Source organism: Rana temporaria, chromosome 7, assembly GCF_905171775.1.
Source record: "Rana temporaria chromosome 7, aRanTem1.1, whole genome shotgun sequence".
Classification (NCBI taxonomy): Eukaryota; Metazoa; Chordata; class Amphibia; order Anura; family Ranidae; genus Rana; species Rana temporaria.
Genome location: NC_053495.1, coordinates 189,509,263 through 189,536,249, shown reverse-complemented (window position 1 = coordinate 189,536,249; position 26,987 = coordinate 189,509,263). Strand labels below are relative to the sequence as shown.

The 26,987-nt window shown below is 45.3% G+C and overlaps 1 protein-coding gene across 1 annotated transcript in view; it reads right to left on the bottom strand.

Annotated features, from left to right (window-relative positions):
• Positions 1–26,987, bottom strand: part of SLC44A5 (solute carrier family 44 member 5) — a 219,064-nt gene that overhangs the window by 147,592 nt on the left and 44,485 nt on the right. The gene's annotated exons all lie outside the window — the stretch shown is intronic.

The window sequence follows — 26,987 nt, the reverse complement described above, 5'->3', positions numbered from 1 at the left end:
GATTTAAAAAAAATATATAAGAATCAGATTTTTTTTCTTAATTAACCGCTTCAGCCCCAGACCATTTGGCTGGCCCTTTGGCCAGCCAAATGGTCTGGGGCTGAAGCGGTTAACCACTTCCACACCAGGCACTTACGCACCTTCCTGCCCAAGCCAATTTTCAGCTTTCAGCGCTGTCGCAATTTGAATGACAATTGCGCGGTCCTGCTACACTGTACCCAAATGACATTTTTATCATTTTGTTCCCACAAATAGAGCTTTCTTTTGGTTGTATTTGATCACTTCTGCGATTTTTATTTTTTGCGCAACAACTAAAAAAAATTTTGAAAAAAATTACGTTTTTATTTTTTTCTGTTACATTTTTTTGTAAATAAGTACGTTTTCTTCTTCAATTATGGGCACTGATATGGCGGCACTGATGGGCACCGATGAGGTGGCACTGATGGGCACCGATAGGCGGCGCTGGTATGCTGCACTGATGGGCATTCATAGGCGGCACTGATGGGCACTCATAGGCGACACTGGGCACTCTTTGGCGGCACTGATGGGCACTCATGGGTGGCACTGATTGGTACTTATGGGTGGCACAGATGGGCACTGATAGGTGGGCACTGGGCATAGATGGGCACTAAGAGGTGGCACTGATGGACACTGGGTGGCTTTTACCTGTAGGTAAAAGTTATAAAAACAGGTTTACAACCACTTTAACTGCTGCCGCAAAGCAAAATGCAAAAATCCAAAAATGCATACAGCATGCACTTGTGGGCCATGTACCTGCACTGATGTCAAATTGGAAGCAACAGCTGCGTCCAGGCAGCTGCTGCATCCCAATTGGCATGAATGGAACTTCCTGCATGGGGATGTATGGCACACTTGTGCATCCCTGTGTGGGTAAACATGGCCCTCACATGGGTGTAATCTGTAGTATGCCTGCGTGAATGAGGCCTAAGTATACAGATGCTGGGCTAGATTCAGGGAGAATTTACGCCGGCGTATCTATAGATACGCCGCGTAAATTCAAATCTGCGCCGGCGTATCTTCTTTCTGTATTCAGAAAGCAAGATACACCGACATTAGCCTAAGATACGACTGGCATAAGTCTCTTACGCCGTCGTATCTTAGGGTGCATTCTCACGCTGGCCGCTAGGTGGCGCTTCCGTAGTTTTCGGCGTAGATTATGCAAATTACCTAGTTACGCCGATTCACAAACGTACGTGCGCCCGGTGGTAGTTTTTTACGTTGTTTGCGTAAGTCGTTTTCAGGGTAACGTTGCTCCTGCTATTAGGTGGCGCAGCCAATGTTAAGTATGGACGTCGTTCCCGCTTCGAAATTTCGGATTGTTTGCGTCGTTCGTGACAATCGCCAAAGTCCAAAAGGAGAAAGAAGGTTTGCTTTTCAGGGTCCTAGACTATGGAACGCTTTACCAACCAGCATTCGGTTGGAGGAAAACCACCTGACTTTCAGAAGACAGATCAAAACGCTGCTCTTTTAATGTCATGAGACACGAACAACTAGCGCCCAGAAGCGATTCAGTTTGCATGCGCCGCGCTTTATAAGTTTTTCATTCATTCATTCAATCGCGTAAGTAGTTCGCAAATAGGGCTGGACGTAATTTACGTTCACGTCGAAACCAATGACGTCCTTGCGACGTCATTTGAAGCAATCGACACTGGTATATGTACACGGACGGCGCATACGCCGTTCGTAAATCACGTCAATCACGTCAGGTCATCACATATTAGCATTAAACACGCCCCTCCTTCCACATTTGAATTACGCAGGCTTACGCCGGCCCCATTTACGCTACGCCGCCGCAACTTACCTAGCAAATGCTTTGTGAATACTGCACTTGCTCCTGTAACTTGCGACGGCGTAGCGTAAATACGATACGCTGCGCCGCCGTTAGATTGCGTGCCCCTACCTGAATCTAGCCCGCTGTGTTCGGACTTCACTGGCATGTTTGTTCCACGTCAGTGACTGACACAGTTCTGGAGTCAGCAATAGAGCTAGCATTTTCATTGGCATTGTTATTCTCTCGGTGTAGTTTTTCTTGTGTTTACAGTAAAATGGACGCCATTTTGTGTCTTTTTTTCCTCAGGAAGCAGATTGGCCAGCCGAAGCTGCGATGATAAATAAATCTGTTTGTTCATATAATGTTATGAAGAAGGAAGTGTACAGGATTGAAAGCACGGAGCCGTGCTCATTCACAGGACTTTCCTCAGGATTGTCTCTGAGGTGACACGGTGTGCTCTGACCCATTTTCCAGACAATAATAATAAGTATGTACAAGCAGATAAAACCATCTGTGTTTATTCCCTAATCCCAGCGGCTGCGGACTGATATCCTGCTGACAGGACGGGAGATGGTGTATCGCCTCAGATAAGACGTCTGATGCCGCTTGGTTTTCAAACATCCACAAAGACGAGCCCATGACTCTTATTATGAGGAAGGTTGGAGCCTTCTGTGAGAAATACACGGAGCTCTGTGAGATGGATGGGATTATATGTACGGGGCGCAACCGGTAATGAGGGTTTTACTTCCCTAAATGAAGGGAACGTGGAATCTGATTGGTTCCAATGGGTATCGCGATCTGCACTACCTTAAAACTTCATGTTTGTTTTCAGTCACATGGGTTTCTGTGTGTTTTCACACATTCTAGTGTGAAAATGACACATGAGAAACTATTATTCTCTGTGGGGTTGATTTCAGTGGTGGCTGGTGCTCAAAATCTTTGGGGGGGGGGATGCGCAATCAAATGAAAAAATTCTGAAAAATACTGAAAATAAAAAAATTATCAATTGCAGCCTCACTGTGCCAATCAAATGCCGCCACTGTGCATTTTTTCAGTAAAAAACAAAACACAAGTGGTTGTTAAATATTTCTATTTAATTTCCGTTTCATAAATTGATATAAAGTTAATTTGAGTACAGTGCTGCATGGACAGGTGATTGTTGGTCAAAATATTACATCATTGAAAACTGAAAAATGGCCTGGTAATGAAGGGGTATTACAGGCTGGTACTCAACTGGATAATCTGGAGCTGTCCTCCGCAGTACCTCTTCTTCATCACTTGGTGTTCTATGTCTTCTAGGCCCGGATTCAGATACATTTTTGTATCAAGCGGCGGGCGTAACCAGGCCCGGATTTACTCCCTTTGCCACCCCAAGGCCGGGTCCTTCAATGCCGCCCCCGCAGTACAGGGAGGACATTATCAGCCGGGGGACTTTTTTGGCAGGACACTGAGAAGCGGGGGGGGGGGGATTAAAGTGAAAGTGTCTTCTCCTCTCAGCCACAGTGCCGCCCCTGCACCCACTGCCGCCCTGAGGCCTGGCCTTGTTGGCCTTGTCTTGAATCCGGCCCTGGGCGTAACAGATCTCAAATACATTATGCCGCTGTAACTTAGGGTGCAAGTTCCGTATTCAGAAAGAACTTGCGCCCTAAGTTACGGCGGCGTAGTGTAAATGTGTCGGCGTAAGCCCGCCTAAAACAAATGTGGATGATGTGGGCGTGTTTTATTTAAATTACTTGTGACCCCACGTAATTGAAGTTTTTTACGAACGGCGCATGCGCTGTCCGTGAACGTTTCCAAGTACGCATGCTCCAAATTATGCCGCAAACTGTCAATGCTTTCGACGTGAACGTAACTTACGTACAGCCCTATTCGCGAACGACTTACGTAAACAATGTAAAATACGACGCTGTTCGTGTGTTTCCGACGTCCATACCTAACATGACTTACCCCTGCTTTATGAGGGATAACTTTGCGCCGGAAAAAGCCTTACGCAAACGACGTAAAAAAATGCGCCGGGCGGACGTACGTTTCTAAATCGCTGTATCTACCTAATTTGCATATTCCTCGCGTAAATCTACGGAAGCGCCACCTAGCGGCCAGCGTAAATATGCAGCCTAAGATACGACGGTGTAAGAGACTTACGCCGGTCGGATCTTAGGGAAATCTATGCGTAACTGATTCTAAGAATCAGGCGCATAGATACGACCCCGCACACTCAGAGTTACGACGGCGTATACGGAGATACGCTGTCGTAACTCGTATCTGAATCCGGGCCATAGTATGAATGACGCCCAGCATCACAACATTACAACCTGGAGGACTGAGGACTCTACTTTGAAAGCAGAGCATCACGTCACTGCCCCCTGCTGGGCTGTCACCAAAGCATTCACATTGTAATAGTGCAGGGAGTGGTGCTTAAAGGGGTTGTAAAGGTTTGTTTTTGTATTTTCTAAATAGGTTCCTTTAAGCTAGTGCATTGTTGGTTCATTTACCTTTTCCTTCCATTTCCCTTCTTAATGTTTTTTTTCTTTGTCTAAATTTTTTAATTCCTGTTCTTCCTCAGTAAACTTGCCCCCATCATCCGAGCCATTCTGGCTGGGGGTTAGTCAGCCAGAACAGCTTACTGAGGAGGAACAGGAAGTGAGAAATGCAGACAAAGAAAAAAATAATTTAGAAGGGAAATCGAAGGAAAAGGTAAGTGAACTAACAATGCACTAGTATAAAGGAACCTATTTAGAGAACAAAAAACAAACCTTTACAACCCCTTTAACCACTTCCATACTGGGCACTTAAAGCGGGGGTTCACCCTATCGACAGGAAAAAAATTTTTTTTTTATCTTTTACCTTTAAATCAGGCACTGTAGCGCGAGCTACAGTATGCCTGTCCCGAATTTTTTCCCCCCATACTCACCTTGTAGTCGTCCATCGAAGATACCGGGGAATGGGCGTGCCTCTGGAGACGGAGGATGATTGACGGCCGGCTCTGGCGCGTCACGCTTCTCCGGAAATAGCCGAAATAGGCTTGGTCTTCACGACGCGTGCGCATAGCCTGTGCGCACGCGCCGTGAAGAGCCGAGACCTACTCCGGCTGTCTTCGGGGAGAGTGACGTGCCAGGGCCGGCCGTCAATCATCCTCCCTCTCCATAGGCACGCCCATTCCCCGCGGGAGCCGGAATCTACGATGGACGACTACGAGGTGAGTACGGGGTTAAAAAAATCGGGACAGGCATACTGTAGCTCGCGCTACAATGCCTGTCTCGATGGTAACATCATGGGATTGTGGGTGAACTACCGCTTTAAACACCCTCCTGACCAGACCAATTTTCAGCTTTCAGGGCTCTTACACTTTGAATGACAATTACTCAGTCATGCAACACTGTACCCAAATGATTTTTTTGTCCTTTTTTTCCCACAAATAGAGCTTTCTTTTGGTGGTATTTGATCACCTCTGCGTTTTTTATTTTTTGCGCTATTAATGAAAAAAGACCGAAAATTTGGAAAAAAAATGATTTTTTTTTCTTAGTTTCTGTGATAAAATTTTGCAAATTATTAATTTTTCTTCATAAATTTTGACCACAATTTATACTGCTACATGTCTTTGATAAAAATAACCCAAAGTTTTTGGAAATTATTTGGTCTGTGTGAAAGTTTTAGAGTCTACAAGCTATAGCGCAAATCATAAAAAATTATCACATCTGATCAAACCTGATGTACTGAAGGCCTATCTCATTTCTTGAGACCCTAACAAGCCAGGAATGCCCACAGATGGCACTGATGAGGTGGCACAGATGGCACTGATGAGGTGGCACAGATGGCACTGAGGCGGCACAGATGGCACTGAGGCGGCACAGATGGCACTGAGATGGGTACTGATGAGATGGGTACTGATGTGCACCGATGAGGCCTGTGTACTGGTGGACACAGGTGGGCACTAATGAGGCGTCACAGATGGCACTAATGAGGCGTCACAGATGGCACTAATGAGGTGGCACAGATAGCACTGAGATGGGTACTGATGAGATGGGTACTGATGTGCACTGATTGACTGTGGCACAGGTGGGCACTGATGAGGTGGCACACGTGGGCACTGATAAGGTGGCACAGGTGGGCACTGATTGCAGATGTGCACTGAGGTGGCAGATGGGCACTGGGCACAGGTGGTACTGGTGGCACTGGTGGGCACGGTGGCACTGGTGGGCACGGTGGCACTGGTGGGCACACGGTGGCACTGGGGGGCACACGGTGGTACTGGGGGGCACACGGTGGCACTGGGGAGCACACGGTGGTACTGGGGGGCACTGTGGCAGGCACTGTGGGGGGCACTGTAGTACTGGGGGGTACTGTGTGGGGCACTGTAGTACTGTGTGGGGTACTGTGGGGGGGCACTGTGTGGGGCACTGTAGTACTGTGTGGGGCACTGTAGTACTGTGTGGGTGGCACAGGTGGTGGCACTGGTTCTTCTTTTTTTTTTTTTTTTTTTTTTCAGCGCTGGTTACCTTTGATTTCTCTCCCCTCCTCACACGCGCTGTCTGTGTGAGGAGGGGAGAGCCGGCAATGAGAGATGATCTCATATGTTTACATATGAGATCATCTCTCATTGGCCCCACAGATCGCGTTGTAAATAGCCGCTGCGATTGGCTATTTACTGCGATCTGTGTTTGGCTGTGTCCAGGGGACACGGCCAGCACAGCAGTTCCCCGCTGCGCGCTTGGGAGCGCGCGCGGGGAACGAGCAAAGGGGCGGCCGTAAAAAGACGGCCTGTTAGAGATTGGGAGCCCCGCTGCGGCCTTACAAAGTCGTACGGCCGTCAGCTAGTGGTTAAAGCAGAACTATTCTGCCACTGAGCACCACAAACCAAAAACACTGCTCTTAAAGCGGCCGACTTACACCTACGACAATTAGCGCAGCCGTGCCAACCTGCTGCATTATAATGACGGCGGCTGGTCGGCAAGCAGTTTAAAAAAGCGTGGCACAACAAATCGTTTGCACTGCGTATGGGGTGTGTAGCACTACCCCCGTAGGAGCTGCTGGATTAGATTTGGGCCTTGCACGTTACCTCAACGTTCGTTGTCTAGGGCAAGAAAGTCTGTAAAGAACTCCAATGTCCACTCAAGTTGTAAAACCTTTAGCTGTTCTCATAACTTGCAAGAAAGTAGAAGGATGGAGGAACAGGGGAAGGTTCAGGTGCATCGTACAGATCACTGGGGAAAACTTCTAAGTTCCAATTTAGTCACTCACCACTTCCTCTCGAGTGGGTATTGCTCATCCGGTTAGGCCCCTCTCACCTGGCCTAGCAGCCGGAATGAAGCACGAACAATAATCAGTAACAGTCTCTGCCACAGACGAACAGTCTGTGGCAGAGCAAAAACGAACAGTCCGGAATCCTCTGCCACAGGATTTGGTACCCGGATATCCAGCCTTACAGTCTAAGAGCCTTTAAGCCAACCCGGCACACTGTAAGGCCCCGTACACACGGCCGAGGAACTCGACGTGCCAAGCACGTCGAGTTCCTCGTCGAGTTCTGGGATGAAGCCGCCGAGGAGCTCGGCGGGCCGCCTTCTCCCATAGAACAACGAGAAAATAGAGAACATGTTCTCTATTTTCTCGTCGAGCTCCTCGGCGGCTCCATCGAGCCAAAACTGTACAGACGACAGAGTTTCTCGGCAGAAACAGGGTTTTGACCGAGTTTCTCTGTGAATTCTGCCGAGAAACTCTGTCGTGTGTACGGGGCCTACGGTTTCGTAGACTACGGTGCATCCTCCAATAAAGTTACCAGGCCTCTCCCAAAGTACCAGCCTTCCGCTCGGTCCTTTCCGAGATAGGCCCTCCCCTGGTTTCCTCCATTAAGCGGCTTCCTCCCGTAGGACAGACTGCACAGCATCACCTTCAAAGCGTAGGCCCCAGTCAGGACAACTGGGCCTACTTGGTAGGAATGCAGCCTCGGGACAGCATGGCCCAGAGGCCAAAATCATGCAGCACATACCTCGCGCCAGGAGGGCCACGAGGCGGAAAAGGGCCCCAAGAAATGGCGTCTGCCCCATAAGTATCCTTCCCCAGCATGCCCAGCAGGGAAAACAACTCCCACTAGGGTGACCACATTTCCAAACTACCATTCAGGGACACCCCCTTCCCAAAAATCAGCTTGTGCTGTAACGAATCACAGCACAGTTATTGGACACAAGAGGTGGGATTAAGGATTTCTCCAATCACAAGCAGGGGACGGGGACTGTGCTCCTCCCGGCATTCCCGGCCAGGACAAGTACTGTCAGTGAGTAAAGCAGTGATGTGGCGGCCTTTTTTTGGGGGCATCAGATTGGCCTGGGGGGTGGCTGTGTCAGTTTCATTCCGGGACACTGTATTGTCCTGGAATGAAGGTACCTGGGACAGATCTGCAAAATGCGGGACTATCCCGGGCAATCCGGGAAACGTGGTCACCCTAACTCCCACTGGGCTGTTCCCGGAGAAAGACACCCAATACACCCTGACCTGCTTGAGTTCCAACATTGGCCTATGGTGTCAACGCCACCCACAGGCAAACAAAGGAAAATCCCTCCAAGCACAGCCAAAGCAGGAACAGAGGCTGATTTAGCCTTAATTAACGTATTTATCGGCGTATACCGCGCACTTTTTTCCCCTTAAAATAAGGGGAAAATCGTGGATGCGCGATATACGCCGATACCCGCTTCCCGCGCTCAGTTTGAACGCCTCCGCCGACATATACCGAGCGCAGTACACTCGGGTATATTCGGCCAGGCTCTGCTTTGCTCGTAGTCACGCTCTGTGACGTTTATGTGTGAGAAGCCGAGCGTGGCCAAATATACCCGAGTGTACTGCGCTCGGTATATGTCGGCGGAGGCGTTCAAACTGAGCGCGGGAAGCGGGGATTCGACTCGGAGACAGCGCGGGAGAACACCACCGAGGCCGCAGACGGACTCCAGACCGCCCAAGGACGCCGGGCAAGACACCAAAACTGTAAGTATTAAAATCTTTTTTTACAGGAAAAACGGGTCTACATTAGGGGTGCGCGCTATACGCCGGAGCGCGCAATACCCAGATGAATACGGTAACAAAGTCTGAGCTAATTATCAGCTCAGACACCCACTAAATTTGAACATAGCGCCTGGTAATCAGGAGCAGGGAGCTACAGGTGCAATTAACAATACAATGGCACCTGCAGCAGATCGCAAGGGTAGTGCGTTCTAGCGTAGTGCAGGAAACGTGTCTTTCCCGCACCGCGGTCTGGTGTGAACCGGCCCGTAGTCCAGTTTTCCTCCAACCCCATGCTGACAATCGCTGAGCCAAAATCAGCGTATTCTAATTAAGTCTCTGGATTCTCTCCGGTCGTAACTGTGTACCTGGAAGGAAATATATTCTGCTCATTAAAAATGATATATATGAGTATTCTACAGGAAGCGGCACGTCACCTACTCAGGGCGTAAAGTGTCATTAAATTCGATTCAATTTTCGGATGAGTGGAAGTGAGAACGCTATCAGGTATTTTACCTCTGCCTCTGCGATGAAATCATTCGATCGCACTCTTTAAGAATAACATGTGCGTGATTATTCAAATATATGAAAATGTATTACTTATCCTTACTCCCCGGGGACGCCGGCAGTTTACTGTATTACCGGTGACCCAACACTACAGACTTCTCCCACTCAGCTGAATATCAATTCACCCCTCAAAACACCATTTACGTCTGCTGACGTGCCTGGGAATATTTACAAGCACTGATTAAAGCAAACCTGCCGTGTGTGAGATCAACGAGGGATGGAGTGCATCACTATCTGTTAACCACTTGCCCACCGGGCACTTTTACCCCCTTCCTGCACAGACCAATATTCAGCTTTCAGCACTTTCTCACTTTGAATGACAATTGCGCGGTCATGCTACACTGTACCCAAATGCCATTTTTGTCATTGTTTTGAGACAGATAGAGCTTTCTTATGGTGGCATTTAACCACTTAAGACCCGGACCTTTAGGCAGCCAAAGGACCCAGGCCCGTTTTTGCGATTCGTTTACAAAATAGGGGATAGTTTTATTGCATTTTTTTCGTGACTGCGACATTATGGCGGACACTTCGGACAATTTTGACACATTTTTGGGACCATTGTCATTTTCACAGCAAAAAATGCATTTAAAATGCATTGTTTACTGTGAAAATAACAATTGCAGTTTGGGAGTTAACCACAAGGAGGCGCTGATGGGGTTATGTATGACCTCATCCGTGTTTCTAACTGTAGGGGGGGTGGCTGTAGGTGTGACGTCATTGATTGTGATTCCCTATATTAGGTAACACGCGATCGATGACGGCGCCACAGTGAAGAACGGGGAAGCCGTGTTTACACACAGCTCTCCCCGTTCTTCAGCTCCGGGGACCGATCGCGGGACTCCAGCGGCAATCGGGTCCGCGAGTCCCGCGGCCACGGTGCTTCGGACCAGGTCACGTGCACGCGAGACACAACGGCTGGGCTTAAAGGGCAACGTACAGGTACGTTGAAGTGCCCAGCCGTGCCATTCTGCCGACGTATATCGGCGTCAAGGGGTCCTTAAGTGGTTAAAATAGATGTAAAGCCACTCTCATCCTTTCTAAACTACTGCCATAGTGCTGATCTATAAGGATATAGATGCCTCCTGCATGTATCCTTACCTGTCAAATGTCTCCCTACTGTCTGTTATAATGCCGCGTACACACGACCATTTTTCATGATGAGAAAAATCCAATTTTTTTAATTGGTCCTTAAAAACGGTCGTGTGTTCCGTCGATTTACACAAGGAATATGCTAATTAGGTAGATACGCCGATTCACAAACGTACGTACGCTCAGCGTCGTTTAGGTTAGGCTTTTTCCGGCGTAAGGTTGCTCCTGCTATATGAGGCGTACGCAATGTTAAGTATGGACATCGTTCCCACGTCGAATTTTGAAATCTTTATGTCGTTTGCGTAAGTTGTTCGCGAATAGGGCTGTACGTAAGTTACGGTCACGTCTAAAGCATTGACGATTTGCGGCAGAATTTCGAGCATGCGCACTGGGATTCTTTTACGAACGGCGCATGCGCCATTTGTAAAAAACTTCAAAAACGTGGGGTCACACTAAATTTGAATAAAACACGCCTACATCATCCAAATTTGAATTAGGCGGGATTACGCCGGAGCACATACGTTACGCCGCCGTAACTTAGGGCGCAAGTTCTTTCTAAATACGGAACTTGCGCCCTAATTTACGGCGGCGTAACGTATTGGAGATGTGTTACGCCCACACAACATTACGCAGGGCTATCTGAATCTAGCCCAGTGTTATTTTTCACTGGCACTGGTTGTCTTTGGCACTTGTCTACCAGTGTGTATATCTGTTTGTGCACTTTTATACATACGCTGTACACCGTAAACAACATTAGTTGATATTAGCGCAATTATCATATTTATTATCACTTTTTTTGGTTTAGTTCACCGTTTATATTGCAGCTTTATCATTGTTATTTTGTTGTCTTTTTTTTCCTTTATTTATATATAGTAGTGCTGTAGTACTTTTTTCACAATGTAAATAACCTGTCATTCACAGCAAGGGGGAAGAACGGACAAAAGTTTTCTCCTGTTTGTCCGTTTATCTCACTGAAAAAAATAAGAGGATTGCTCAGAGCTGGATTAACTCTTTGTGGCAAGAAATCTTATACTCTACATTGTGACAGCAAAAAAATAAATAAAAATCTTCAGGTTTACATCCACTTTAATCACCACTGGGTTTTAATTTTTTTTCTAAAAAAAAAAGATAAAAGATTCTGGAAAAAATGTTTCTTAGTTTCTGTTTTGTAAATAAGTACGTTTCTCCTTCACTGATGTGCGCTGATGAGGCTGCACTGATGAGATGGCACTGATAGGTGTTACTGATGGGCATTGATAGACAACACTAAAACCCCTTTCATACTGGGGCGGCAGGACCGTTAGCGGTAAAGAGCCGCTACTTTTAGCAATAAAACTATCCCCTATTTTGTAAACGCTATAAATTTTGCACAAACCAATCAATAAACGCTTATTGCGATTTTTTTTACCAAAAATAGGTAGAAGAATACGTATCGGCCAAAACTGAGGAAAAAATAAATGTTTTTTTTTTATATTTTTGGGGGATATTTATTATAGCAAAAAGTAAAAAATATTGCATTTTTTTCAAAATTGTCGCTCTATTTTTGTTTATAGCGCAAAAAATAAAAACCGCAGAGGTGATCAAATATCACCAAAAGAAAGCTCTATTTGTGGGGAAAAAAGGACGCCAATTTTGTTTGGGAGCCACGTCGCACGCAGTGCCGAATCGCAAAATCTGGCCGGGTCCTTTAGCTGCCTAAAGGTCCTGGTCTTGAGTGGTTAATTTGCAGAGATTTCCTCTCACTTCTTCTTTTGACTATGGGACAGGAAGTGAAGGGAAATTTTCCCAATGGGGCACAGATGGCAAAAAAAAATGTAATCGGCAGAGTTATAACCCTTCCCTTACTCTATCCAAAAAGGAAAAGAAAAGTTTTGTCTATTTCTACTTCAATGATTTAGTTTACCTCCTCAAGCAAAACAATCAAATCTGAAAACAATTCAATAGGCATAGTTTTCCTTCCGCTCGATTTAGATTGTATTTGATCAAACTGATTTGATCAGCCAGTGCGGAAAATCATTGATCGCGTTGCATCGATCGGCAGTACTGAAATGCTTTGTTCATAAATTCAGCTATATTTCTGCTTGATCGGATTATGAGTTTGTATGATGTACAAAGAGATAAGATCGTTAACTTACAATTATAGCTTCCAGCCATCGATCAAATCCACTTCCCCATGTGTGTCATATCGACCGAATGTGTTGTCAAGTATACAGTAGATTATTTCTACAGTATTATGATCAATTGGAAAATAAATTGATCATTTATCAAATGGCCGCTCTTGAGTCATTCTACGTCACGTAAGTTGACCGCCACTATTTTACTCCCTTTTCATTCTATCCATACGTACCTGAAAAAACACAGGGCCAGATTCTGAAAGAACTTACGACGGCGCAGCGCCATGTACGCCGTCATAAGTCCGAATCCGACCCGTCATATCTATGCGCCTGATTCTTAGAATCAGTTACGCATAGATATCCATTAGATCCGACAGGCGTAAGTCTCTTACGCCGTCGGATCTTAACTGCATTTTTTTTTTGACCGCTAGGTGGCGCTTCCGTAGAATTCCACGTTGAGTATGCAAATTAGCTAGATACGCGAATTCCCAAACGTACGTGCGGCCGACGCAGTAAAGTTACGACGTTTAAGTTAGGCTTTTCCCGGCATATAGTTGCCCCTGCTATATGAGGCATAAGTGCGGCGTACCAATGTTAAGTATGGCCGTTGTTCCCACGTCGAAATTTGAAAAAGTTACGCGCATTAGTGTTATCACTCTGTGTAGCAACAGGAACATGGGAAAGATCTCCCTCTTAGGCCCCATACAGACGACCGAACATGTCTGCTGAAACTGGTCCGTGGACCAGTTTCAGCAGACATGTTCGGTCGTGTGTAGGCCCGAGCGGACAGGATTCCAGCATACATTTGCCCGCCGGGCCTTTTCCCAGCGGGCAAATATTTCCGGACTTGTTTTAAAACAGTCCGCTGGAATCCTGTCCCCTCGGACATGTTCGGTCGTCTGTACAGACCTACCATACATGTCCGAGCGCCCGCCATCCCTCGCATGCGTCGAATGACTTTGACGCATGCGTGGAAGCATTGAACTGGCAGGGCCGCCCACGTCGCCGCGGCCCTGTTTACGCGCGGATTTCTGTATGATGGTGAGTACAGCCACCATACAGAAATCCCCGGGCAGACATGTACGGTGAAAACGGTCCGGCGGACCGGTTTCATCGTACATGTATGCTCGTCTGTACGCGGCCTTACCGATTCTGCCATAAGACAAGTGTTTATGCTCTTCTCTTTCACTATGCCAGCAGGGAGATCAATGTGCCGTGGTCATATATGTAGATACATAGACATGCATGTGTGTTTGAGCTTAAGGGTACACACCCTAATGCATTAGGCTGCGCACACTTATGATCATAATACATACAATGTCGACATACTTTTATACAGTCGCCACGCTGAACAATTAGCTGTTGCTCAACAAGGAATGAGTATTTAAGAAAGATCAGGACAGGAGTAATCTAGATCTTGTGAGGAAGATCTCTAGCTGGCTTTAAACCGATTTTAGGATTAAAGGATAAAGAGCTTGGCACATGAGTCAGGCCAGCAACCTCCGCAATGGACCTCAGTTGCCTGAGGGAACCTTATCGCTACAGTGGGGAAAATTATTATTTGATCCCCTGCAGATTTTGTAAGTTTTCCCACTTACAAGAACATAAAGGGTCTAAATTTTTTTTGCATAGGTGTATTTTATATAAATTGGAGAAGCCGCGCTAGTTTAAAGGTTCAAATACTGTCAATTGCTTGTTAGTAAAAACACAGTCCCAAAAGTGGTGAAATATCAGTCCAGTTCTCTTAAAAACAGACACCAAAGTGAAATTGATCAGTAAATTGTGCCACCACCTTAAGAAAAACTTGCTTACCAGATGGCAAGCAAAACCGGGCAGATAGCTATAGCTCAGCCAAGGCCTTTGCTTGCATAGAAGATCGTAGGGTAAGCGTTACAAACACCACTGGCGCCGTACGATCCAGGACCATTAGTTTGGTAGTAAACTCAGCAGTGACCCCAAGGAGAAAAAAACAACCATAGTGTAATATTGCTTTTAATTTGGTATTTATTGTATAAAAAAGATATTGCATTTACATTTAGAAAGTTAAAATAAAATCCGGTCACCTTTTTTCTCTTGGTGTCAGGAAAACTTGTCAGGCCTCGTACACACGACAGAGTTTCTCGGCAGAATTCGGCGAGAAACTCGGTCAGAGCCGGATTCTGCCGAGAAACTCTGTCGTGTGTACACTTTCGGCCCGATGGAGCCGCCGAGGAACTCGTCAAGAAAAAAGAAAACATGATCTCTATTTTCTCGTTGTTCTATGGGAGAACTCGGCCCGCCGAGCTCCTCGGCGGCTTCAGGGCTGAACTGGCCGAGGAACTCGATGTGTTTGGCACGTCGAGTTCCTCGGCCGTGTGTACGAGGCCTCAGAAGTGGCTCATGCTGATAGCAGAGGAATGAAGCAGCAGACAGAAATGACACTTAGTGCTCTTAACCGCTTAAGCCCCGGACCATTTTGCAGCTAAATGCCCAGGCCAGGTTTTGCGATTCGGGACTGCGTCGCTTTAACAGACAATTGCGCAGTCGTGCGACGTGGCTCCCAAACAAAATTGGCGTCCTTTTTTCCCCACAAATAGAGCTTTCTTTTGGTGGTATTTGATCACCTCTGCGGTTTTTATTTTTTGCGCTATAAACAAAAATAGAGCGACAATTTTGAAAAAAATTCAATATTTTTTACTTTTTGCTATAATAAAAATCCCCCAAAAACATATATAAATTTTTTTTTTTCCTCAGTTTAGGCCGATACGTATTTTTCTACCTATTTTTGGTAAAAAAAATCGCAATAAGCGTTTATCGATTGGTTTGCGCAAGATTTATAGTGTTTACAAAATAGGGGATAGTTTTATTGCATTTTTATTAATTTTTTTTTTTTTACTACTATTGGCGGCGATCAGTGATTTTTTTCGTGACTGCGACATTATGGCGGACACTTCGGACAATTTTGACACATTTTTGGGACCATTGTCATTTTCACAGCAAAAAATGCATTTAAATTGCATTGTTTGTTGTGAAAATGACAGTTGCAGTTTGGGAGTTAAACACAGGGGGCGCTGTAGGAGTTAGGAGTGTGTGTTTACAACTGTAGGGGGGTGTGGCTGTAGGAATGACGTCATCGATCGTGTCTTCCCTATAAAGGGAATGACGCGATCGATGCGCCGCCACAGTGAAGCACGGGGAAGCCGTGTTTACACACGGCTCTCCCCGTTCTTCAGCTGCGGGGAGCGATCGCGACGGAGCGGCTATAAACGAATAGCCACGCCGTCGTCCCGGATCGCTCCCCGAGGGATCCCGCCCGCCGCACGCAGCGGAGGGGGTCCCGATCGGAACCCCCACCCGCTAGAAGGCAAGGGCGTATATATACGCCCTTATGCCTGTCCGTGCCATTGTGCGGACGTATATAGGCGTGCGGCGGGCGTTAAGTGGTTAATTGAGACAAGTACACACTGTAATTCATGCTTTGTTCATATTTAATGTCTGAGGCCTCGTACACACGACCGAGGAACTCGTAAATGAAACATAATTTTCCTCAACGAGTTTCTTTTTAGGCTTGTCGAGAATCTTGACAAGCTTTCTTTGCTTACACACTGTCATGACAAAATCTTGTCGCCAGGACAGCCATCAGGAATTATGGGGCCCCCTGGAGCAGAGAACCGGGGGGGGGGGGTGTGCTGCCGCCTGAAATTGAGAAGCGGGGTGGGGGCTGCCGCGAATTGAGGAGCGGGGAGCTCTTTAAAAAAAAAAAAAAAAAAGAAAAATATATATAAACAAAGGGGCGTAGCCATCCGGGGCCTTGGGGACCTCTGGGCCCTTTAATAAAAAGAAAAAAAAAAAGAAAGAAAAAATATATATATTTTTTTTAAAAAGGGGGATTGCCATCTGGGGACCTTTGCTCTGGGCCCTATATATATATATATATATACACACACACACACACACAAACACACACACAAATTATTATTATTTTTTATAAAAAGACATGACAAAAAAAGGGGGGTTGCCATCCGGGATCTCTGGGCCCTTTAATAAAAAAAAAAACTCTGGTCACTTTAATAAAAAATAAATAAAAACAAATATATATATAAAAAAACATTTATAAAAAAAAAGGCAGCTTCCATCCAGGGCCCTGGGGACCTCTGGGCCCTTAAAAAAATATATATATATAAACAAAAATAAAAAAATTAACTTTTATAAAAAAAAAAGGGGGGTTTGCCACATGGGGCCCTGGGGACCTCTGAGCCCTTTAATAAAAAAAATATATATATATATATATATATATATATATATATATATATATATATATAGAACTAAAAAGAAAAAAAAGAAATAAAATAATATAAAAAAAATAAAAAATTTTAATAACAAAAAGGGGGGTTGCCATCCGGGGGCCCTGGGGACCTCTGGGCCCTTTAATAATTTAAAATAATAATTTTAATTTATATTTTTTTTAAAGGGGGTTGCCATCCGGGCCCCTGGGGACCTCCGGGCCCCTTACAGGTGTACTGCCTGTACCCCCCTGATGGTGGCCCTGCTTGTCGTTCTCAAACGCAGTGACCTACAACACATACGGCGGCACTATAAAGGGGAAGTTTGATTCCACTGCGTGTTAGTAAAAGTTTGGTGAGAGATGATTCGCTCTTTTTAGTCTGTTACAGCGTGACGAATGTGCTGTCTCCATTACGAACGCTACTTGCGCTTGCGCTCCTGTCTCATACTTTATTCTGAGCATGCACGGGTTTCTAAGCATACACACGAACGTGTTTCTTGTCGTAAACCAGCCCGACGAGAAACACGACGAGGAAATTGAGACTCCAGACGGGGAAAAAGAGAACTTGTTCTCTTTTTTGCTCGTCGAGATCCACGACAGTTTTCTCGACGAAAAACATACACACGATCGTTTTCCTCGGCAAAAAAGCTCTCCCACCAAGTTTCCTGATGGATTCTGTTGAGGAAAACGGTCGTGTGTACGAGGCCTGAGGTTTACAACCCCTTTAAGAATACCAACATCTATAGGGATGCTCAATGAAATGCCAGGATGCAAATGAAATCCACTCAGCAGGAAGGCCGTGTCCCCAATGGAAATGTACGAGGATTCTAGGTTGGAAGATGTATATGATTGAGTGTGTGTCCCACTTTTCTCGGTGTTCTATTTTAGAACTTCCTTCTGTATAGCGAGGAGGTACAGGTATGAATTTTTAATAAAGACGTTGCAGCGAGGCAATGTCTTCCTTCCACGTTCCTCCAATTTCTAATAATTCCCTAACTGCATTGTTACAATTTGTGTTATAGTTGATTATCTTCCGTTTAGAAGACAACGCACCTGCTCTCTGCTCTGGGTGCAGTAGGTTGTGGTGCCATTTATTATGAATGCCAATCCAACACATTGTACATTAGGCTGCATTCACACCTCCGCGACAAGATAAGCCGCGTACGCGGCGTATTTTGCCGCGAGTGTGTAACTTTTTTTTTTTTTTAACAAAGTCTTCCCATTGCTTTGTATGGCCGAACGCCAATGCCGCCTGAAAAAAAGGGTCCGGGACTTTTTTTCAGGCGGCAGGCGTACGGCGTCTATGAGATGTGAACCATCTCATAGACAGCAATGGGAATTCTCCCCTCCAGCGGCACGAGCGTCCGGCGTCGGGCATTTTGTCGCGGAGGTGTGAATGGGGAGTCCAACACACAATGCATCACAAAGTACCAAAACACATATGGTGTCTTGCAAAAGTATTCACCCCCCCTTGGCTTTTTACCTATTTTGTTACATTACAGCCTTTAGTTCAATATTTTTTTAATCTGAATTATATGTGATGTATCAGAACACAATAGTCGTTGTGAAGTAAAATAAAAAAAAAAAATACATAAAATGTCTTGTTCACAAAGGCAGATCCCCATTCTGCCTCTGTATACTGCGATCGCGGATCGCCGGCGGACATTGAGTCCGCACGAACCGCGGGCACACTCCTACAGCTACAGCGATTTGTGCAGGAGAGCCGACCTGCCGCCACTGGGCCCATCAAGTGCAGCCATTGTACCCATAAATTGCCGCCCCTGTGCCATCAAACGCAGCTATTGTACCCATCAATTGCTGCCAGTGTGCCCATCAATTGCCACCACTGTGCCCATCAATTGCCATCAGTGTGCCCCATCAATTGCTGCCAGTGTGCCCCATCAATTGCTGCCAGTGTGCCCCATCAATTGCTGCCACTGTGCCCCATCAATTGCCACCAGTGTGCCCCATCAATTGCTGCCAGTGTGCCCCATCAATTGCCGCCAGTGGGCCCCATCAATTTCTGCCAGTGTGCCCCATCAATTGCCGCTACTGTGCCCCATCAAATGCTGCCAGGGTGCCTCCCCCACCCGGAACTTACCTGTCTCTGCGCTGTACTCTACGCTCCAAGTCCTCCATGTCTTCTCCCGTCCTCTTCCCATCATCTCTTCTAGGATTGGACTCCTAATAGGCGTCAAATCACAGCGCCTGTCGCTTTAGCCAATTAGGTGACAGGGTAACCAGACCCGAGCACCTGATTGACTGAGAGGCAGGTCAGTGTTAGGGAAGCGATTTATTCGCTTCCCTAGCACAACACTGTGTAAACAGCAAACGCACAGCATTGCACCCGCTGTTTACCAATTTGGAAGCCTATTAGAGGCTAATCAGGCGCTTCCAAAAACACCCCCGCAGCTGTAATTCAAATGCCCGGCGCCGGACAAGGGACCGGACACCTGAATAGGGCGCGGCAGTGGCAACAACAGATTCACAAATCTATCTATTGGTGATAGAGCGGTGCAGGAGGGGAGGCGGCGCTCCTGCGCCCTCTATGGACGCACCGTCCGCCACTGCTTCTTAAATGCGCAAAATATATGGATACTAGTATTTTATAGGTAAAGTTGATCCAGGGAATATCAGATTGCCTCTTGGGGGATCAGGAAGAAACTTTTTTCCCCCCTGAACTCGGAGCAAATTGGATCATGCTTTATTGGGTGTTTTTTTGCCTTCCTCTGGACCAACTGTGCATATTCGATTGTGTGTATGGGGGTGGGGGGGTTTAATTTGTGTAGGTTTTTTTTTTCTTTTTTCTCTGTTGGTTGAACTGGATGGCCCGGATTCACAAAGCACTTGCGCCTACGTATCTCGAGATACGCCGCATAAGTGCAAATATGCGCCGTCGTATCTGTGCGCCGTGCCCACAAAACTAAAATACGCCTGAAAATAGGCTTCATCCGACCGACGTAACTTGCCTACGCCGGTGTAGAGTGGGCGCATATTTATGCTGGACGTATTTGGCGCTCCCATTGATTTTCTATTCACATATGCAAATGAGGGAGATACGCCGATTCACAAACGTACGTCCATCCGACGCAGTGCGCGTAAAGTCATACGTCCGGCGTAAAGTTATGCCCCATAAAGGAGTTGTAACTCAGCAGCATCCATGCAAAGGGCTGCACCAGGGAACACAAGCCGACGTATTTTACGTAGTTTACGTAGGACGTGAATATGACTAGGCGTAGATTACGTTCACGCCGTAGGCAGTGATCCGACATATCTTAGGCAGTTGTTCCAACGTGATTGTAAGTATGCGCACTGAGATGCGACCACGGGACGGCGCATGCGCAGTTGGCGATACGTATCTGTCTGGCGCTCGGCCCATCATTTGCATGGGGTCACGCCTCATTAGCATGGCTCACGCCCACTTCCACTTACGCCGACTTACGCCTTGGAAACCCAGCGCAGATTTGGAAGCACTGGCTTTGTGAATTCAGTGCTTGCCTCTCTGCGCTGCGTCGGCGTAGCGTAAAGGAGATACGCTACAGCGGCATAAATATGCGCCAGTGTCTGTGAATCCGGGCCGATGTCTTTTTTTCAACCAGATGTAACAATGTAACACATGCGTTTAAATGCAACAGTGTAAATGGGCCCTGAACATGCCCTTTTTTTTTATCGCCACAGTCCAACTACACAATAGATTTTGCTGTGACATTTTAATGCTTCCTAAGAAGTCAAAGCTGATAGTTTCCTAAAAAGATGACTTATCTGATTACAGTCTCATAAAACAAAAAAACACAACAAAAGATGCCACTGTAAAGTCTGCATACACAAGGTGCAGCACGACGCATCTATAACCAGGCAGACGGGTCTGCAGATGTTGTCACATGAGATCATTGCTCTATATTAGCAGGATGATCTCATTGGCTTTAGCAAAAAAACATAGAATAAGCAATCTCAGAATACACCAGTTTGGCACTCTGGGCAAATTGCTATTTCATTTTGGCTGAAGGCCTGAACTGGAGAGATCCTGCAATGATAATCTAAATGAAACAACACTAATAAATGCAATAGCACATAATGCAGCGTAGAGCTCAATGAGGTCATACAATGGATGGAACATAAATGTGACCAATAGACATCCCTAAAAGACCGTTTTGAGAGAAGCAGCTAAAATGCTAACTATCAAAGCAACACAAATGGGTGAACATTATTTGCTTGCATGATCGATAGGTTTATTAAAGGGGTTGTAAAGGTTCGTGTTTTTTCACCTTAATGCATATGCATTAACCACTTAAGGACCGCCTCCTGCACATATACGTCAGCAGAATGGCACGGCTGGGCACAAGCACGTACCTGTACGTCCTCTTTAAGTGCCCAGCCGTGGGTCGCGGGCGCGCGCCCGCGACCCGGCCTGAAGCTCTGTGACCACGGGACCCGATCGCCGCCGGAGTCCCGCGATCGGTCCCCGGAGCTGAAGAACGGGGAGAGCTGTGTGTAAACACAGCTTCCCAGTTCTTCACTGTGGCGCTGTCATTGATCGTCTGTTCCCTGATATAGGGAAAGGCGATCAATGATGTCACACGCCCAGCCCCGCCCCCCTACAGTTAGAAACACATACGAGGTCACACTTAACCCCTTCAGCGCCCCCTAGTGGTTAACTCCCAAACTGCAATTGTCATTTTCACAGTAATCAGTGCATTTTTATGACAACGGTCCCAAAAATGTGTCAAAATTGTCCGAAGTGTCCGCCATAATGTCGCAGTCACGAAAAAAATCTCTGATTGCCGCCATTAGTAGTAAAAAAAAAAAAAAATAATAATAAAAATGCAATAAAACTATCCCCTATTTTGTAAACGCTATAAAATTTGCGCAAACCAATCGATAAACTATTTTTTTTACCAAAAATAGGTAGAAGAATACGTATTGGCCTAAAGTGAGGGAATTTTTTTTTTTTTTATATATATTTTTGGGGGATATTTATTATAGCAACAAGTAAAAAATATTGCATTTTTTTTCAAAATTGTCACTCTATTTTTGTTTATAGCGCAAGAAATAAAAACGGCAGAGGTGATCAAATACCACCAAAAGAAAGCTCTATTTGTGGGAAAAAAAGGACGCCAATTTTGTTTGGGAGCCACGTCGCACGACAGTGCAATTGTCAGTTAAAGCGACGCAGTGCCGAATCGCAAAAACTGGTACTTTAGCTGGCTAAATATTTGGCGGACCTCCGCTTTAAAATGCATAGAATTATTTGGTATAAATACATAACTGAATCCGTTGATGTTTCTATCTGCCTATAGTTCAGTTTCAAGAGAACAAAGTTATTGGACTTTTTTCATTGATATCGCAAGGAGCAAAGTGCAACGATCCATAGCAATCAATCAGCATTCACCGAAGCACTTTGTACCCTTGCTCTGTTTTTCCGAATAAGCCTAAAAGAGGATGATAATTCAGAAGATAGAAGATCTCAGTTGCAGCAGAAATGGCTTTATTGGTTCCATCAAAGTTCCTCTATAAAAAAAGAGTAGAAATAAGAATTCCTGGTCCCAATGACCTGAGACTGAGAATTTCTTCATCTGCTATTTTATGGAGCAACTTTGATGGAACCAATAAAGTCACTTTAGAAGCCATTGATCTACCATCTTATATGTTATACAGTAAATGTCAAGTATATTTTATAACAAAGACGAATATATTTCATATACTGATATACCTCCTCAAGAGGGAAAAGGACTCGGAGATGCGTTTAGTTAAAACTAAAGTAAAAGGTTTATCTATAAGATTTAAGATAATATAATTATATCATAATTAAAATTTTCAGGGCCTGTAATGATGTTGTAACCATAATAAATGCATTCATACAAGACAGAGGCTTTATTAATTTAGAGCAAAGAGTGACAGCATGTGGTCACCCATAGGAAACCAGATTTATATATCTACCCTTATCTTTGCAGTGCAGCAAAATTCCACTCCGATACCGTGAAATAGACCCCAAACGTCTGCCGGGAAACCAACACTTCACCTGAGAGGCTCCTTTGTCTGATTAAATCCTTGTACTGAGACATCTGATAAGAGATCAGCTACTGCTGTGATAACCCATTAAAAAATATGCTTTGTAAGCACAGCTGAGAGTAATACATTGCTTTACACATCAAAAGGAAAGTAGAGCTCCACCTGCTGGCTAAAGAGAAGACTACATAATATTATCCACATGCCGAATGCCCACAGTATATTTACGTCATGACTTTGGCCTTATGCTCTGACAGTGAGAGAAGTTTGCTTAAGGCTGGGTTCACACTACTACACTACTTTCATCCTACTTTGCTCTCCTACATCGGTCCTACATTTATCCTACATTGGTCCTACATCCATCCTACTTTCATGAACAGGATACTACTTTGGTCCGACTTCAATGATATTCAATGGGCCTGAAGTAGGATCAATGTAGGACCAAAAGTAGTACAGGGAGCATTTTCAAAGTCGGACCGACTTGTGTAGGATGCTACAAGACGCTCTCATAGGGAAACATTGAACACAGAGCAAAGTAGGATGAAAGTAGTGTAGTAGTGTGAACCCAGCCTCAACCAGTAGAATTCAAACTTAGCCAATCGATTGATTTGGGTGCAGCGTTGCACGTGCAATTGTCAGTTAAAATAAGAAAGTGTTGTATCACAAAAAATAGCCTGGTCATTAAGGCGGTAAATCCTTCCGGGGCTGAAGTGGTTAAAAAGATGATTTTTTTTTTTTTATGTCAAACCATCGTTTTTATAATTTTTTTTTTCTTTTATAGGTAAATGAGAGATCTTGTTTTTTTTTTTTTGACCCCAGATCTCTCAGTAGAGGACTAAATGAATGTTGTAAAGCACTGTGAAAACTGTCAGCGCTATATAAATCCTGTATAATAATAATAATAATAATAATGTCATGCTTATTTCTATTACAAGGGATGTTTACATTCCTTGTAATAGGAATAAAAAATAAAAAAAATAAAGGGACAATGTAAAAAAACAAAACAAAAAGTAAACTAAATAAAAAAAATAATTAAAGGGCCCCAACCCTTCGGGCTCGCCCGCAGAAGTGAATGCATATGCAAGTCACGCCCATATATGTAAACGGTATTCAAACCACATGTGGAGAATCGCCCACGATCGTTAGAGTGAGAACAATGGGCCTAATCCTCAAAAACCCGGCGCAACGTAACTTTTCCATTTAAGTTACACCGCCGCAAAATCTCTAACTAAGTGCCCGATCCACAAAGCACTTACCTAGAAATTTTGAGCGGTGTAACTTAAATCCGGCCGGCGCAAGGTGTTCCTAATTTAATGGGGCGAGTCCCATTTAAATTAGGCGCGGTCCCGCGCCGGACGTACTGCGCATGCTCCCGACGTCATTTTCCCTACGTGCTTTGCGCGGTTTTACGTTGCGCCGGGTTTTGAGTATCGCGACGGGCGTAAAAAAAAAAAAAATACGAGTTGCGGCGGAAAAAAAAAATTTGAAAAAAAAAGACAGCGACACGGGATAGAAGGATCTACTTTTACAAGGTGTAAACAGTTTAGGCCTTGTAAAAGCAGCCCTAATATTGCGACGGCAAACTAATACTTACGGAGAAAAAACGAAGAGTAAAAGCTTTGTGGATCTCCGTAAGTGCTAATTTGCATACCCAAAGCGGCATTTCGACGAGAAATGCCCCCAGCGGCGGCTGCAGTACTGCATCCTAAGATCCGACAGTGTAAGTCCCTTACACATGTCAAATCTACTCCCTATCTATTGGAAACTGATTCTGTGGATCAGTTCCATAGATTGAAACAGGGATACGACGGCGTATCAGTAGATACGACGGCGTATCCCTTTTGAGGATCAGGCCCAATAATTCTAGCACAAGACCTCCTCTGTAACTCTTAACATGAAACCTGTAAACATTTTTAAAGCGTTGCCTATGGAGATTTTTTAGTACCATTCCACGAGCGTGCGCAATTTTAAAGCATGACATGTTAGGTATCTATTTACTCTGCGTAACATCATCTTTCACATTGGATATATCTTATAGCAGAAAGTAAAAAATATAAAAAAAAAAAGTAATAAAATTGTCAACCTTTTTTTGTATATAGCGCAAAAAGTAAAAAATGCAGAGGTGATCAAATACCACCAAAAGAAAGCTCTATTTGTGGGACATAACATTTATTATTTGGGTACATTGTTGCATGCCCGCGCAATTGTCAGTTAAAGTAACGCAGCGCCGTATCGCAAAAAAAATGGCCTGGTCATGCAGGGGGGGGGGGGGTAAAACCTTCCGAAGCTCAAGTGGTTAATGTGATAGGTTGCCGCTTTCCCTCCGTCTCTTCCTTTCTCCAGTTTTTGCGCAGCAAACTCCAATGTGACTTTATTTTCCATGGATGCAAAATAGATACAGGAGAGTGACCAGTAAGATTGATTCAGTGGCTGTTTACGTCTATGTGGATGCATTACACAGTTTATGAAGCGTGACAAATGCGCATTTTGTTCCGAGCAGGAGGAAAACAATTCTTTTTATTTCCAAACAGTAATCACTTGTACATCAGCGGCTCCGATTCATCGCTAGAGATTCCGTAGCTCATTGATGGAGCGGATGGCTTTAAAGGGGTTTTACGTTAATGGAATAGATGGAAGAGTTGGCGCTATGGTTTGTAATATTGAGGTTTTTTAATATATATATAAAAAGTCAAGAGGATTGCTGTACATAAAATGTATTGAACCGAATATTCATACATAGCAAAAACTTCCATGATTACGGTTTCGGGCTTACAAGCTCACGCCCTTCATCAGACCAGAACACATCTAAGGCCGCGTACACACGATCAGTCAAAACCGATGAAAACGGACTGAAGGACCTTTTCATCGGTCCAAACCGATCGTGTGTGGGCCCCATCGGTCAGTTAACCTTTGGTCAAAAAAATGAGAACTTGCTTTAAAATGTAACCGATGGACGCCTAACCGAAAGGGTCAAAACTTATCGTTAGTACGCAAAACCATCGGTTAAAAACCCGCGCATGCTCAGAATCAAGTCGAGGCATGCTTGAAAGCATTGAACTTCATTTGGCCAATTATGGCTCTCCGTTTTTTGCGCGCTGTGATTAGCCAAGGATGCTAGTGCATGCTTGGCCAATCATCAGCAAGCAATGCACTGCGATACCGCAGTGAATTATGGGCCGTGACACGCCACTCGAATTTGTCGCGAACGGCCCAAAATGTTTGTAATTCGGCGAACGATCGAACATACGATGTTCGAGTCGAGCATGAGAAGCTCATCCCTACTCAGGTACAGCTTCCTCTCCAGCAAGGAGAACAATGAGCAGCACAGTAGTGCCATCACCAAATCTCACTCCAAATCTGGTGAGATTAGCAGTCAGAGGCAATAATGCCTCAATTCAGAAAAGGGTTCTCCTTTTTAAAATGAAGGAACCCTTGAAATAACTTTCCAGGCTCTGAGAACCTCGGCTTATAATTACTGTATCTACAGCTCACTGTACAGTAATTATAAGCCGAGGTTCTCAGAGCCCGGAAAGTTAGTAAGTAAAGAAGTTAGTAAGTAAGTAAAGTAAAGTAAGGTAGTTAGTAAGTAAGTAAGGAAGTAAGTAAGGTAAGGAAGAATGCTCCATGTGGTCATTGGAAAGAATTCCCCCTTAGGCCCCGTACACACGAGAGGATCCATCCGCTGGAATTGATCCGCGGACCGGCTCCAGCGGATAGATCCCCTGGTGTGTACAATCCAGCGGATCTGTTTCCGCGGATTTTTATCCCCTGGGATGGATTTCCAGCGGATAAAAATTTTAAGACATGCTTTAAAATCTATCCGCTTGAATCCATCCCAACGGATTGATCCGCTGGTCTGTACAGACTCACCGGATCAATCCGTCCGAATCAATCCCCCGCATGCGTCGTAATGATTCGACGCATGCGTAGAATTCCTTATATGACAGCGTCGCGCACGTCGCGGCGTCATCGCGGCGACGGCGCGACACGTCATCGCGATGGGATTTCGGCGCGGATTTCGATCCGATGGTGAGTACACTCCATCGGATCAAAATCCGCAGAAATCCTCGAGAGGATTTATCCGCGGATACGGTCCGGCGGACCGTATCCGCGGATCAATCCTCTCGTGTGTACCCGGCATTACAGATAGTAAGGGGGAAGATGGCTA